The following is a 14,710-nucleotide window of genomic DNA, read 5'->3' on the forward strand; positions in this document are numbered from 1 at the left end:
CTCCTTGTAATATTTATCCTATGGTTGAAAGACTGTCCAAGCTCGTTAGTACAAGAACTTGATAGATACACTCAAATACCCCTGAGGTGTAGTAGGCAGAAAAAGGACTGCCTCTTTCTTTGTGTTTTTTGGGGGGCTGGAAGTTTACGATGTTTACGATCAACTGTGGCAAGTGTATCTATTTCCTCTCTGCCTCTGGATTCCTCTTGACATCTGCAATGAATGTTGATTATATGCTTTATGTTATGCTCGTTACTGTAATGAATGCAAACTTCATTGCTATAAATTAGCATATGTACATCTCCTATTTCCAATTCATTTTTCATCAAATCAAGAGTAATATCTCCTTTTTCAAGATGTGGCACAAAATGTTCTCGTGAGACTCAAATGTATCATACTTGCAGTCTTTGTAGAGAATACTGATTCCTCCCTAGACAGTAATATTTCTTCCTGGGTTATCTAGGTAGCCCTTAAACATCTTGAGCTGCCTAGTCCATCTACCCAAGAAGTTTAAGGGAGATACAAGGAGAGCAGATTTGGAGCTGAGACTCTAGGTCCCAACACAAACAGCGCCTCATGACTGTTTACCAAACAAAAGATGTATGAGGACCATGAATGGAGATGGTAGCCTTTTTCTTTTTCTTCCACTTATGCTTTTATTGTAAATATTGACCTCACAATTAGTGAGGTTGTAGCAGCTATAACCTTGACTTCTTGATTTCACCAAAAAAATGTTCTAGAAACCAGTCTTACCTGAAGAACCTCACTGCGTGGTGGGAGTTCACCAGGCAGTAGCATTTGAATGCAATGCCTTGAAATGAGAAAACATTAGCTGGGCACATGTACCGTCCAGAGGGATGCCATTAGGAAGAAGTGTAGACTTTCAAAAGTGATTTAATAGATAGTTAATGTGCTCCAAGCCTTACCTCTATGTTACCATCTCTTCACGGATGCCTGTTGTATTTTACTTCTAGCTCCTTTTGTTATGTGACCAATGAATCAAACAGGGGTGACTGATTGATTATCCTAGGGGAATAGTGAGCTGATTCCAGCCTTCCAGTTTGTGTAACCTGAATAAAAGGATCTGTCCACAACACCTTCATCTGCTCTGTGCAAATGCAAGTGGCAAAAAGCATCTGCCTACATGGTGCACTGAGTTCATCTGTAGTCAGATTTTACGCTGCTTAGAATTACCATGCAGCTTAAGCGCAAAGCTCTTCCCTTATATTTGTTACAGCCTGCCACAAAATCTGATCTGAGCTGTGCGTAATACGTGGGTCTGAGTTAGGTCTAATATACAATAACCTATTTTCTGATTATAACTGAAAAATAATCTATTTAAAAATAAATTGCCTTGTTTTTCTCTCAAAAAGGAAAGACGGGCAGGGTTTAAGAAAGCCTGTTGGGGTGAATGTGTAGCGGCAGAGCTAACGACTACATTTTAGAGTCTCCTTAGGTGATTTCCAGTCTCTGATTCCTGGGAACTGCTTGGGTGAGACAGGTTGGTTGGGAACTGGATTAGGTCAGGATGCCTGTTGGATAGGAGCAAAATGTGATGGATGTCATGTCAGGCATGACTTGTCTAGCCTACAGCAGGCTGGGAAGTCACTGGATGCCATTTTTGCCTTAGCTGAGATATAGATATATATTTCCTTTAAATATTGTAGAAGTAGAAATGAAAATAAATAGCCTTTGGGAGCACAGCACGCTCTGGCTGCAGACAATGCAGCTCTGAGACTGCTGGTCCTGCGTTTGGCGCACGGAGTTGCAGCACGCCCTGGCAGTGAGCACCAGTGTCATTGCACCGCGTGCATCATCCCGCAGCCGCTGCCAAGTGGGGCCTGGCCGGGCAGCCCCTGCCCCCCGTCTGCTCCCCCATTGCCGTTAGGAATAGTTGATGGAAGCAGATCTGTGCAGGCTGTAAAGGAACTACAGAGGCTTCTCCAGAAACCAGGAATCTCCCTTGACATGGCTAGCGCCAGTGCTCGTGCCTAGGGACTGCTGTATTTTCACTTGTTTTGTTGTTGGTTTAATTGATGTGGTTGTGACTCATGTGAGTAGATCCATATGTTTCAAGTAATAAAACACATACATCTTCTGTCTCTTTGGTGACTCCTGAGCCAGTGATAGAGGGCGAGCGAAGATATTAGACTCGAAAGAAAAATTAATTTTGCCTTCAGATATAGAATGAAAACATAAATTTTGTACTTGTATTTCTAACTATTAAGTGGCAAAATCTACCAGAATTGCCAAATAACTTTTCTCCTCTCAAGAATCAGCAGCACGACGTAAACTGCATCAATCCCCTCATTTGAAAACCTGCGAGGTCATTTTGCTGTTTCCTAAAGGGGCTGCCAGTCTCGCAGCGGGGTGGTGCCACCCCTCTGGGTGCAGTTAGGCAAATGGGTGGCCCCAAGGCAGGGTTCAGGCCCTGCCCAGCTCTTTGGGGTGCAACGTGAGCCAGCCCTCGTGCAAGCCAGAGTCACTCGTGTCCCAAAACAAGTGGGAGCTCCCAGGCCACCGGCCGCACCCTGCCCTGCCCACGGGCTCCCAGAAGCAGCGAGCGCAGATTTTGTTCGACCAGCTCTCAGCGGGGTGCAGAGGCCATCGCTGGCAGCTCAGGGAGGGAGTTTTGGTCACTGTGAGTGCTGTGTGATTGCAGAGCGTCTGCAGCGTGCAGGGGAGATGTATGCAGCCCGAGGGGCTGGAAGTGGCTGTGCCTTTCCAGCAGTGGCTGCCTCAGAGGGGAGAGCTGCGTTAGGGGATTGTTTGGGGGTCTTGCACTTAATTGGATTTTCCTGGGTTTTTTCATCAGTCTCTGTATGGGGATGGATTTTCTTTCTCTATTTTAGATTTTCCTTCCTTGAAATCATCAATATGGTTATTAACATTTCATGTTAGTTGCTAAATTTATTTAGGTTCCTGAGTCACTGAGAAATACTTTTTTGTGACTGTCGGGACATTCTAGATTATTTTTTTTTTTTTAGTCTTTCCTTTTATCCAGAGTTTAGAAAAGTATGGGAGGCTTCATAGCTTCGTAGATGCGTTTGCTGCCACTAAAAATTCAGCCCAACTTACATGGTTATTGCATTTGTTCTTCCTATTAGCTGTATCCTGGCACAAGAACTCAGCTGTGGTTGGATCCCTGATGCCTTTGGTTAAAAACTTGGCTTCATTACTTATATTTTATGTATCTCACTTTGCTTTTATATGTAGCTGAGTTTTCATCTCCCAAATCTCCGATGCCTCATATGTAATCTAATGGTGGAAACAATGTGGAGTACTTTGGTGCTCAGGAAAGGTTAATTTTGTGTTTTGATTCTCTTTCTCCTTTTGCGCTTCATTTTTCATCTGTGTTTCAGTACGACTCCGAGGCTGGCACTCGCAGGTCCCCAGGAGAGGCACCGTCCCCGGCGAGGCTGCCCTGGGGCATGTGCTGAGCTCTGCCCGCCGGGGAAGGAAATAACTCTGCATCTGAAAAGCTGCTGCTGTTAGACACAAGCACATACAATGAGATGTACCATTGCACTGTATTTCGCATCAGCCAGCTAAGATGGTCTATTTAGCGTCTTCACTCATGGACTCCAGTGAATTCCCATTTGTTTGGGGAATTCTTTCCTCTCTCCTTTTTTTGGCTGCTCTGAGCTTTTCTGGACCAGCCGTTTTGCTGATTACCTGGGTGCTGTGTGAAGCCAGGCCCTCACTGGTGGCTCTCTGGGGCAGCAGCAGCAGCAGCACTCACAGCCCCCAGAGAGGACGCGAGTGCTGCTGCCTTGACAGAAATGGGCCCTGCTGCAAACCCACGGGTAAAATGGTGACTTGGGGGAGCCGGCTCCATTTGCAAGCTGGGAAGCACAGCACCAGCTCTGCTGAGCTGCACGAGCTAGGCGGATGCTTTCCTGTGTCCGACGGTGGCGGCCGCTGCTGCTCAGGGGTCTCGGCCACGCTCTGCTCTGTGCCAGCCCATAGCACTCCCTGCTCTGGAAACATTTGTCTCTTACTCTGTGCGTGAGTGCGCTTGTCAGAGATCCTCTGTACATATAGACTAAAGAGCAACTTTCTTCACCAACGTACAGACCTATTGAAGTTTCTGTGGCAAATGATAATTACTTCATTCCTAAAGGAACTGTAAGTGTAAAGTAGAGGTAATTACTCAGCTGAGAAAGTGTAAATTAAGACTTTTCACCAAGGGAGGGGATGAGATTGATGGAGCCTGTTCACTTTATACAGTCTCTTTCCAAACATTGATCTTATCCTGTCACTTGCTGCAAGAACAACAAACAGAGGGAGTTTTGATTTCTTTATTTCCTATTTCCTCATCCTAAAAATGCCCTGATCGGGGGAAGGTTGAATAAAACAACTTTAAAGATCTTACTGTCAAGTTTTGTTATGATTTTCCCACTTTTTTCCATTTCCCTATGCTCTGCCAGTAGAGTGCTGTTTCTTGGATAAATGTAACTCAGGTAGAAAACAGCCTTGTTGTGAATGTTTCATGATTTGCATTCTCATTTTGGCAGGCTGAGTAGCAATTTGTGTCTAGTTGGAACCATTGTGTTTCAGAATGGAGGTATTTTTCCACTTAAAAAAATCACCAGTTGTGGATGAGTTTATCATGGTCATTTTTAGAGATAAGGATAATTGCTCTCCAACTGAAGTAAATTGCACCAAGTAAATATTTGCAAGCCAAGATCAGCAGATGTGAGAATGGTGTTTATTGCATCCTGATCAGGTAGGAGGTACTGGGAGGTGCTCGTGTGACTTCTAGGGATGTAGTTAAGATTTTAACCATCCCATCTACTGCATGTTTGCTGATATTGAGGCTCATGAAGAAAAGGTGGCCTTGAATTTCCTGAGAACAGGGAGGGAACGAGATGCAGAAAGCATACTTGCAGGGAGGGTTTCCAAGGCTTTTCCCGAGCACACCAACCCTTCATCCCTCCTACTGCCACCATACAATGCACCGGAGGTGGCAGAATGCTGTGAAGGGTGCTTCAGAAACACACACTCTTACTTGCAGTATTTTGTATTTTTGCTTAATCCTATGTTGTCTACTTTGTCCCCGTTCTCTCTGCAACAGGAAGAAAGCAGCTTTGAACCCTCAAACTAGGGTAACTGAAAAATAAAAATAAACCTCAGGAGAGTGGGGTGTGGGGTGAAAAAGCCTCTGGGCCAGTAAGTGCAAATCAGCGTGAATTACAGCCCCAGGTGACAGCGTTCAGTTGTGTGTCTGGCAGTCACAGTTCTGAGTAAGATTATAGAGGAAGATAGCATGAATGGATATAAGGGCGGGCTAAAATACTTACAGAAAGAGGAAGACTAAAATACTATAAAATTAAGAAGCATTTAAAGAGAGAACTTCAACATAGATCTAGCTGTTCTGCCAAAGATGGCATTCATACCTTACTAGGTCGTTAGATGCAGTTTAGAAGGAAAAAGAAAAAATGCAACAGCTTCTTTCCTAATTAAAAAATACCAGGTATGGTATGGGGGGGGGCTGATCCCCCTTCCCTTGCTCACCTCAGTGCTGTGACCCCAGCACCCATGGCCAGGGGCTGCCACCCCCTCCTTGCCAGCTCCACTGCCCAGCTGGTGGTGAAGCAGCTTGTGCAGGGACCTCTCTTGGACTGGCTGGCAGACCTGGGCTGCTGGGCCACTTCCAACCAGCCCTGCTGACAGTGGAGCTGTCATTTCAAGTTTGTGCTTGAGTGGAGCGTTGCAGGATGAAGCGTGGCTAGGTCTGCCCTCCTGCACGCACGATTTGGAAGGAAGCCTACCCAAGGTGCAGTAGCCACCACGGTTGTGTTTCTCTGTCTTTTTATTTGTCTGCCTTCCGCTATCTAAAAGCACAAGTAGGGGCTGAGGTGGGACAGCAAGATGAAGGGAAGCACTTGTGCTGTGATGGGCCCTGTTGGCACTTTCCGTTTTAACAAGACCAGCAATTTCAAGTGTGTGCACGCTATACACTCTTTGTGGCACGAATTTGTGAGCAAAGGTGCAAGGGAAACCATAGCCTGCCCCATGACATGGAGGAGTGCGTTCAGACTAATTGTTTGCAGACTCTGAAATAAACAGTTGCCAAAGGTATCAGATCTCCAGGCACTGGATTGCCACGTGTGGCCTGACTTTCTGTTTCCAAAGCTCTTGCTTTCAGTGAATGCAACATTAGGCCTGTATCAAGTGCTTGAGGACTCTGAGCTCGGATCAGAAGGGCTGATCTAACCTGCCAGCACGTAGGCAGCCGCTAAATTATAAGTATCCAGACTTGCCCTACCCAGGGGCAACCCCTGCTTCTGGGGTCAGTGGTGGTGGTTTGGTGTTTGTGTCTAGATGATCTCTCTGGACGTGTTGCTGCATGACTACTGCCTGCCTCTTTGTGTTTTGGGAACTGCTTTGGGTCAGACCACTGCTGCTGGTTTTCCAGCTCCAGTGTGCCTCTCAAAGCTGCAGGCTCTGAATTTGGAGCATTATTCTTTCTTTGCAAGAAGCTCCCTGGTAAGCCCAAGCCCTCCTCACTGCAGACCTTCTTCCATTCATCATGTGCTCCATTTTGCTAAAATGGAGATAATAACTAAAGGTCGTGAGCTCCTGGTTAGCAATACTTTTATGTCAGGCTTTTATGGGGCTGTTTTGGTCCTTAACAAAATACTGAAATAGAGTATTTTAAGTGGTAGCTGTATATTGAACCAGGAGCTCATGATCTTTAGTTGGAGAAAACAGTTTAGAAGATCTTTTCCTAAAGATGTGAAGATCTGTGAAGTGGTGCAAGCAGAAGCCTGGTATGCAGAATGCCAAGCTTCAGCACCATGCTTTACTAAAAACTGTCTGCATAACCTCTCATAGTGAGAGGTATGCAGATATTTAAGAACCTAAACAACTTACAGAAATGCTCAGGTCTCAAGGTCTTTTCTTTTTAAACCCCAGTACCTGCCAATCTAGTAATTAGAGATGTTTGAAAAGGTAGCTCTCTGTCTTCCTGAGTTACCCATAAAATGAAGATAACAGCTCCTCACTTCAGTGAGATCTTATGGACAAGGCTATGACTCACTGGGGACCATGGCAAGCAGGTACAAGGTGGGACAAATATGCATGTTCCTTCGGACCTTGCTAGTCTTGCGTTCGTTAAATACACTCTGAAGAGCAAGGTCTTTTTCCCAGCATCTGGTGCAATGATGTGGTGTAGTCAGATTTCCCATCCGCTGATAGTGCATTTTATACACTGAGGTCTTTTTGCTGCAGCACGAGGACTATTACTCATGCAGTTGGCTGGAACAGGGTTTTTTTTTTTTTTTTAATAAGGAAATTCATTGTGTTAAGTGTTGGCACCAAGGGGAGGTGCAGAGAATGTTTGGAGAAAATGTGAAACAGGATGAAACATTCACACGTGGCTGGGGAATGTGTATCGGCAGTATCAGTGTCCTGTCCTGCCCTGGAGGAGCACAGCACTGCTGGCACTAGCCCGAAAGGTGATGTCTGCGTGGGACAGGTTTTCCACAGTGACACTGAACACACACTAGGATTTTCAGATATCCTTACCTTCATGGGATTTAGTTAAAATCTTATATGTTCATATTAGTTTAAATCTTAAATGTTGAAATAATAAAATCAACTGGAGTTGAGCACCTAACCTATAATGGCATCAAAATATTTTTGGAAACCCATCCTATTACCTATTTTGTAGAGGTAAGCATCGTTGTGAAAAGTTAGCTCCATGCATGGTTTGCAACAACATTTGATCTCAGTTCTGAAATTAAAACATGCTGGAGACAAGCTATGGAAGTAAGATGGGAGTTTTCTTGTACAAATTAATTAACCACTTGAAAAGACAAGGCTCTTGGACTCACCAGGTTTCTCAAGGGGACTGCATTTCCTGGTTATTTATAGTATGCATCTGAGAGTTTTTTTGATTTTTTTTTTTGTATGCATGTTTGATACTTCTTCAGAAAACAGAATTTAAATGAGACTTCTTTGCAGTAGTGTTTGTAGTATTCTAATCGATCACTGAGGAATTAAAAATGACTCTGAATGTAGCTCCTTGCTAGAGAAAGGCACATATAAGTAGTAATTTCTGATCCAAATTTTGTGAGACAATAACCTTTTGAATAGTTTCAAATATGTAGGCCAAATAAACGTAAGCTTTCTGCTTACTCATGAAAGGATTTGTAATTTCATTACCCTGGGCCTCACAGTAAGCAGTATCTCTTACCTCTTAGGGATTCTTAGGTAACAAGGCAGCAGTAATTGGAATTTTATAAAGATCCCCTTATGTGTGAGCAGGTTTTATGTTTTATTGACTATTCACAGTCTGTGCTGTGCCTGAGATGACCAATTCTCTTCCAAAGCCACCAAAAAGTCCTAACCTGCCATCCCAAAGCACCAGTGGTGTTGGTGCTAAGCCAAAGCCTGAGGGATGGATTGGGTGAAAAAAGTAATTGTTTTGTCTTTAGGACCAGCAAACCTCCACTGCTCATTTTTCCCTTTCCTGCCTTTTCCTGGGGGACCAGGGAGCTGCAAGCCCCCCCTGGAGCCACCTGTGTTTGCTCTGACACTACACGTGGAGCGGCTGTGGCCCCACCAAGCACGTTGCAGTGGATGAATTTGTAAGCAGCAACCTTACAGAGCCTCTGGGTCTGCAATTGGTCACTGCGTGGTGGAATTACTGGGGTTTATTCCATCACTGGGACACGCTGATGGTGATGGAGTACCTAATTAGGTGGTAGCAGTTGCTAATGCGGGTGCTCTGGGGTGTTACAGGGAGGCAGCTGTTCCCTCAGCCTGGGGAGCAAGGGGGGTGCGTGGGCAGCATGCTGAGACTACCCATGCACAGCTGCCCTGCCTGCTCCTCTACAGTCTGGTCACGCTGGGTGCAGTTCTGGCTGCAACTCATTCAACGCCTTCGTGCACCAAAAAAAGAAGCAATTTAGAAAAACACATGGAACAATAATTCCTTCTCCCTCGTTGCTATGAGTACTGCTTGGTTTTGTGTTGCTTTTGTGAACCATAGGGATGCTGATTGCATTCAAAAGGGCTCAGAGTTGTTTGACGGTAGTTTTGAATTACCAAGTACTAAAATAAATGTTTATGGCTCCAACAACTCTGGGTTTAAAACCTGTTAACAGTATAAACAATTGCATGAAAGGGGAGGATTTGCATCAGTAACTTTTAAAAGATGTTATGAAAGTTGATGCTCTTGTGAACTGTTGCTGTGTGTATAATGTACATCTTAAAAATAATGAAAATCATCAGATGAAACCTTGTAGCCTTACTGTTACCATTCATAGGGGAAGTTATTTCTTGCATCTCCAGTGACCTGTACTGCGCTGGTTTGTGTGCAGTGTTGTACCTTTCCACTACGGTTATTTGGATTGAGCGCATGATTATGTCTCAAGGATGAGTAAGGTAAGTGCTTAGGATAAGCTTTATTTTATATGAGGTCACTATGTAGAAATTTTATTTCAAGAAGAGTGATTTGCATCTTCTCTCCTGTGTTAGCCTTCCTGTGCTACACCTTTGCCTTCCCTGCTTTTTTTGGCCATTCCTGGATCTCATTGTGGATTTTTCCCCTCCTTGTTTACTGCGTCTCCCCCTTCCCTACCCGTAGCCCTCAAGGAGCCAACTGTTGTGGCTTGGAATTGACTTTCTCCTGAAGTCAGCACTCTGAGGCATGCTGATAGCTGCAGTTTGGAGGTGGCGTGGCAGCGCCTGGCTGCAGCCCTGCATGGGGTCTTTGTGGGCAGCACGGGGACTTTGCAGCCTGGTGTTGGCCACCAGACATTGGGGACCAGTACAGGAACTCTTCTGGGAGAGCTGCAGGAAAGAAATGAAGATGTGCCTCCAGTGGACTTAGGGAAGTTAGCAGGTTACCAAAACCTAAATAAACTGAAAAGACAAGTGCTCAGTACAGGATCGTCAGTGAGCGTTGTCGAGAAGGGACAGAAGAGTACCAGATGGGAAAAACCAGCATTTGCCATGGGTATCATACCTAGCCCAAGGAATTTTAAGCTAATTTTATGCAATATATTCTGGTCTTAGTATGTCACTGAGGTGCTTTTGGTGTATTTTTTTGAGTAATAAGCTTAATAACACTGTGTGAGGGCTGCAGTCTGGCATTGAGCTGTAATAGCACTCACCTCCTCCTCATATTCATTGTGAGCAACAACATTAGCTGCGTTTGGAGCAGGGGAGCTGGAGTTTGACTGAGCTGGCTCATATGCAGGGAACAGAATTGAGAAGAAAATGAATGAGCTCTTGCAACAAGAACATCTGGCTATACTTCAGTTTCCTTTTCACCTCTCACTATTTATATGTTAGTTTCTGTCTGAGTTTTGAAAGACATTTTGTGTGCTACTTACTGGAATAATTTTCTGAGCACAAGTTAAAGTGATTAATATTATAAAGTTATACATCTTGTATGAAATGAGGCATCAAAAGTGCTGCTCGTATTCGTATTCTGATTGAGACATCCTACAGGGACTGAGGAAAGAATTGTATTTTGCTGTCAGTGGTTTGTAACATAGAATTTATTATACTTAATACCAAACCTACTGTGTGCCGATAGCACATGGCAAAAGGAATTCCAGAAACACAAACTTTGCTTCAGTGGGGAACAGAATTTCCTGAAAAGCAAACACTGAAATGAAAAGCATGTCATCTTCTCCAGTGAGCTTAGCGATGAAAGCAGATAGCCTTGTGCGCATGATACAGGCATTGTGTTTTGGGAGGACGGGTTTTTAGAAGACTCGTGTATGTTCAAACTTGTCTAGTTTGTCATTAAAAAGTCAAGTTCACTACTGAAAACATATCTTCTTAATGAAAATGGAGCTTACTATAGATAATGTTCATTTCTTAGGACTCTTTCCATGAGGCTAAAGAGTTCTTTTGCATTCAGCAAGCAGAATGGGAAACTTTCAGCTAGATTAATGGTGTTTACAGAGTCTTTTTTTTTTATTTGTTTTTTAATAATGATTCTGAGAAATCACTAGGAGGAGGACTTTTAGATAAGAGCATTAGGTCAATCCATTATCTGCTTGGTGGCATGGAAAGCCTTACACCCACCCAACAACTCTGCCAAATGCTGTCAGTATTTGACGATCAAGCTTTCAGTTGATGGCTGTTTCTCTCTAATGCTCAAGTAGACCCAATTGTAATTCTTCAGCTACCTCTATAAAACATCTTGTTTATGGCCTATAAGCAGCTGAAATTAGTGTAGTTCTCCCTCTTATCCAAGAATTTTTTCTCTGCAATGTGCAATAATTTTCCTTGTGTTGGAATTGCCTTGCATGAAACTACTAGTAGTTTTCATTTCCAGATTCCAAATTACAATATTCTAGCCAAATGATTTTGTAAGAGATTTACTCTGTGGAACTGCTTTCATTGAAGATAACATACACTGAAGTAATGTCTCGTACATTAATGATAAAATTTGTACTTTTACTGGTTCTGGATCAAAGTTGATAAGCATTGTCTTAACTCATGGCATTGAAATCAAAAGAAAAGTATAGTAAACATCAGTGATGACTAGGTTTTACATTAGAAGGTTACATAAATGTTTAATTTCAATCAGCTTGGATTGACTGTGGTCACAAGCAAATTGTGTTTTTGCTTGTATCTTTAAGTGCGGTGGAGACTTTCCAAATTCTTGTGCAGTGGTCTCAGAAGTTTGGGTTGTTGCATTAAACTAATGAATGTGCCTTTACATATGTTCCTGAAATATGGACTTTTGCCTCACTCAGTCTGTGGCCCTGGAAGTAATGTTCCTGGACTGTGAACCCTTTGTTACTTGGCCCTGGGGACAAGTGGAGCAGGTTTGTACTGTGGCATGACTGAGAATCCGTTGTGGAACAGGCAGGGACTCTCACTGCCTTGGCATTAGGTGAAAACTAACCAGTTAAGATGAAAAAAGAGTTATACTACTGGTTTTCTTATTCTTGATGAATTTAACCAACCAGTTAAAATGAATAGGAGCTTTTGGAGTCAACCAGTTATGTTTGCTTTTCAGTGTGAATAATTTGGTGTGCTGAAAAATTCTGGCATGTGGCAGAGAGGCCAGTTTATGCTTACCGTTTATGCTCACGCTCCTGTGCTAAGGTTAAATGAGTTTAACACCTTGGGGCTGAAACTAAGCATCATCCTTCAACCCTCAGGCCTGAGTCCCCATTCTCACTTTGGTGAGTGCCAACCTTGCAGATGCCAGCACAGTCTGGCAGAGCAAGCAGCTCGCATGTAAGGAAACGTCAGTGCCTTCAGAGGTGGAACGCTTCATCAGCACTGCTGTTTGCCTGCACTCCTTTGAACCATGCGCTCTGACCTTTATTAGGGAATATTAAAGTCCCATTTTGGTATGGGGAACAGCTTCACACAGTCTTGAAATGTGACCCTGATAGTTCAGAGACATTGCTCACTGTTTTTCAGCTTTTAAATGGAGTCAGTAACATTTCTTGAAAAAAAGACTTTGAAGGTCAAATCCTGTCCTGTCAATGCCATATTAACCCCATGAGTTCCAGTAAGGTGTACACTCATTTTAGCTGTATTGCTTCCTCCTATACTACTATAAATGGTAAAGGGCAACTGTTAAGTATTAGAAATTCTAAAAATTAAATGGTATCTTTAAGAAAAAACTCCTTACGTTTCATATGAACGTACAACAATTGGTCTCACTTCACAAGGCTTTCTTTGCAGTCACAAAAAACTTACTTGTTCATCTGTTCTATTTTTTGGTCAGACTCAAATTCCTTTCCCAGATCTTACAGTTAATTTATAGTAAACGAATACCTCATAAAATGTGCAATCATACAAACACGTTATTGTAGCCATTTGTCTTTTTGTTCGTAAATTCCACAAATTAAATGTCTGGGTAATGGATGTTTATGGAGATGCAGTCGATAGCACTGACTGAGCCCACGGCACGACATGGTGCTGAGGGTCATGAATGAGCCCCTCTTCCCACGACTGGCAGGAAAGGGATTGATGCCTACTGATCCGGCATCACGAACCACATTCCTTCAGAAAAAAAGAGCTGGTGTTGATCGATGAATAATGTGCTTCCCCATCCATGCCAGTTTAACAGCACTGAGGTTCACACTGCTGTGTGTCAAATCTGGCCCAGAAAAGTCCAGAGTACCCCAGGGAGTTAATCACGCACCTGACCACACGTATCTGGATTATGGTCAGTTTTGTAAATGAATATAGCTCTGTCTTTCAGAGAGACACCAATTCATTATTTTGCTAGTCTATAAACCCAGTGTAATTGCTCTGTCTTATAAATAATGGCAGTATGAAAATTGTTCTTGTGTACTGCCTTCGTACTAGGTCAAAATACTGTGTTCTTGGAGCAAATCTTGGCTTACTTGGGTGCAATTGCAACAGAGGTAGGTCCTGGTACTAGTGAAGAAATCTTCACAGCACTTTCATAGTTTATGTTCTTCAGTGACAAGAAACAAAAATATATAAATGCTGCAAGATTAGGGAATAAATCCATTTCCTGGAAGGCCAGAGGACCACACTGCTGAAATGGTGATTGAATGTATTCTCAAAGATGAACTAGAGAGGTTTTGTAAACCCAACTTGTTTGTTTTGGCTGGCTGTTTGCTGCCACCTTGCTGAGATTTTTCTTTTGCTGCTTGAATCTGTGCCAAACTCTTCAGAACCTGAAAATTGCCAAATCTGATGATAAATAAGGAGCAAGTGTTGGTGCAGTGGAAGGAGAAAGTGAGCTAGCAATGGGTGTTAAGAGGACCAATATTTCTGGCATCATAGCCCGTGGCACACTCAGTACCGTGGGTGTGTGTTGCCCTGTCTGTGCATTCTCCCAAGAACGGAAAGCAGATTATCTGCTTTCATACCCTGTCTCCTTCTCCCTGCGGCTCTGGTGGTGCTAGTGGTACAGTGCAGGTTTGCTCAGCAGTGCCTCTCATGGGACTGAAAAGGTAAAGTTCAGGCTTTATCTATGCCCTAGATCTAATTAGGAGAAGATGCTACCTGCGGGCTCCTGTGGACTAGTTTCAGGGCTTGCCTTTGCGTGCAGCTGGTGGAGAGCGAGGAGGCTGCTGTACCCGCATGCATAGATGTGCAGGCTGAGCTACAGTATAGAATTTAAAGTTGGTGTTCATTACAGAAGTTGCACAGAGAGAGCAGGCAGGACGGATGTGTACATACAGCCAACACTGGTTACAGGTTGTGTGTGACTCTGTTGGGTATCAAATGCCTTAAAAAAAAAAAGGTGCAAAGTAACTTCCAGCTGTGTGCTGGAGAGCTGTGTGATAAGACTGGAAAATGCCTTTATCTTGTTTGCCCTCTTCTTTTCTTATTCCCTGGTGGTAAGACTTGGTTACTAACTTTCAAACTGCTGAGCAACTTTTAACCACTTGTGTGTATTTAAAAAAACCCCACCTCAGTCTGACACTAAAGTACTTCCTAACATGTTCTCGGAATTGGTCTGTCAAGCAGGAGAGTTCAGCTCGGCAGTAGCGATGGCCATTGCCACAATTTATGTAACTGAAAATAGAGGTTTTATAAGGAGGAGTTTATAAGTGGCAAAATTATTCCACAGGTTTGCATGGTGCTCTAGGAATGCTTGATCCCTATAGAGAGATGGAAAATCTGTGCATATCTCTTAAAAGTGTAGTGCTGCCGAGAGCCCCATAGATTTGGCAGCTGGAGGTCAAGCCATACTACAAGGTATTCCAGTAACACAGGGAGCCTTTGCTCGGGATTG

At 43.5% G+C, this 14,710-nt stretch overlaps 1 protein-coding gene across 6 annotated transcripts in view; it reads left to right on the top strand.

The window, feature by feature from the left end:
- The window catches only part of FBLN2 (fibulin 2), a 106,279-nt gene that overhangs the window by 29,595 nt on the left and 61,974 nt on the right, over positions 1 to 14,710 (top strand). The window lies entirely within an intron of this gene.

Source organism: Grus americana, chromosome 11 (genome assembly GCF_028858705.1).
Source record: "Grus americana isolate bGruAme1 chromosome 11, bGruAme1.mat, whole genome shotgun sequence".
Classification (NCBI taxonomy): Eukaryota; Metazoa; Chordata; class Aves; order Gruiformes; family Gruidae; genus Grus; species Grus americana.